Genomic DNA, 2,386 nt, shown 5'->3' on the forward strand with positions numbered 1-2,386 from the left:
ACCTACCAGAATCCAACAAGTGGCATAAAGAAGAAAACATTGGACAAAATAAATAAAAAATTGTTAGAAACACACGATTTAACTAATTAAAAATCTATTAAGGATTCCACGCTAACTGTTCCGGCTAACTCTGGACAATTAAAATGAATTAAAATGTTGATTGTAACATATGAAGCTAAACAATTCTTCAAGCTTGCCACTTGATTTTATCTTAAACCTCATTCGTAACTTGACGATTACAATTCGCATTCAAATCCTTTCATGATTCCTGAAAACACCTCGACCGAGAAGTTGAACCCGCCGCACCTTGCCTACGGAATGAAGATTTATACATACAGTTATACACCTGAAGAACTCTCGAACCCAAATTCATAATTTAACACATAACGTATTGAATCCTTTGCCATTTATTAGCAAGAACAACCCTACAATTCCTTTTCAAGAAGCTAATTTTGTCACAGCTCCACTTCGACTTTTCAGTGAGATTATTTCTATTATAATCATGATATTTATACCTTGTCCTTTCGCCGTCATTACCGGAAAACCTTTTATATCCCTCGACAACATCAACAGGTGCACCAGCAGATCGTTATCCTTTTGGCGAAATCAACAATCAGTATTTTGAAAATCTCGCGGAACTTCTTCCATCATATCTATAATGTCTATCCCTAAGAATTTCATAATCTGAACGTGAAGTTTCTGAAAAACACCCGGGACTATGAAATAGTTCTTGAAATGCTAACGAAGCAGCAAAAACTGTAGATGACTTTAACGGTCAAAAGTTTGATGACAAAGAATAGTAAGGTGGTAAAGCTGAAAAAAAAAAAAAGTTTGGAACTAGAAAACGGATGAAGCAAAGTATGAAAGAGGCTGTGGATAAATCACAGGGACTGAACCTGCTCTCAAAGAATACAAACGATTCCGTACCTGCTGAAACCGTCAGTAAGAACCCTACTCTTTATTCAAAACCTTGCCCGGATGATATTTTTCATCATCATCTTATCTTAGATATTATAAGATATCTTCATATCATTCGTTATACATATTTTTCATATTTCTGGAGATATTTTTACAACTATTCCTATCTGCGATCATTTATCTCTCCGTAACATCTGCGTTACAATATAAAAGAAACTGTGTTAATTTCTAAATTCTGAAACCTCCGAGATTAAAATATAAATGATTTGAAGTAGTGTTGGGAACTGATGCATGAATTAGTATAATATAATGAAACTTGATCAACTTCATTATATTACAGTAAGTCATGTTAAGTTTCTAATGGAATGTGATGATTCACAGTACCGTCATCATGTGCCATGTTACACGGCTCTTACATTCTATCAAGTCTCCAAACATATTAGAACGTATCACCTTGATAGTTCTATTTTTCCAGAATATTCAAGTAATTTAACGAATCAAGATCGTGCCATTGCAATTTCATTCTAAAACCAATAGCTAGGTTCATTCCAAATTTCCTACCTACGAATTTCGGACCATTGTTCGCTTGGCTCGAGGACAGGAAGAAGAAACGAAGGGACAAAACCTCAGAATAGAAATAGGAACATAAACCACAGCAAATAAGAGAGAGCATTAACTGTGGATGAAAATGATTTTAAGGGACGGGAGTAGGAACATCGAAATATAAGGGAAGGTATAAAACCTAACAACAACCCCGAAACTACAAACCGTGCATATCAATACGTATTGCAACGTAAAGGCACGAGAGAATTAAAAACATTATAATTCCAAGGAAAGGATAAAAGAGAATAGATTCTTCTGGTGATAGATGAAAAAGAAGAATGAAAGATATGAAAGTTAGAAATATAACAAGGATTAGAATGGGATGGAGCATATTAGCGAATGTCTTAAAGTAGGAACTAAAGAGAAAGAATAGAAGATGTGGGAAGAAAGAAAGGGAAGGAGGTAAATTTATAGTGAAATATTCGACAAAGAAATCAAAACAGATTGCCGCGTTAAATCAAAGAAGATCCTGATCGCCGCAAAACTAAATCTTATTACATAAGATTTTCTTTAAAACCCTTAAATCCCGGAAATCGATCATAATCACGTCATCGGTTACAACAATTCTATATTTACTCATTTCACTCTTTTGTGATAGCTTCGCTCGTGCGTCTCACATAACCGAATCGTTTTATCTAAATCTTTCAATAATGATAAAATTTCATTATTACCTCATATTCGTCATGAAAACATTCCTATTGTTATTTATGACAACCTCTACCAAATTTCGAGGACGAAATTTCTTTAACGGGTGGGTACTGTAACGACCCGGAAATTTCCGACCAAATTTAAACTCTAATCTCTATATGGTTCCGACACGATAAGCAAAAACCCTAAAGTTGACCCGCACTTTTTTGATCGTTCT

This window comes from Rutidosis leptorrhynchoides, chromosome 2, assembly GCF_046630445.1.
Source record: "Rutidosis leptorrhynchoides isolate AG116_Rl617_1_P2 chromosome 2, CSIRO_AGI_Rlap_v1, whole genome shotgun sequence".
Taxonomy (NCBI): domain Eukaryota; kingdom Viridiplantae; phylum Streptophyta; class Magnoliopsida; order Asterales; family Asteraceae; genus Rutidosis; species Rutidosis leptorrhynchoides.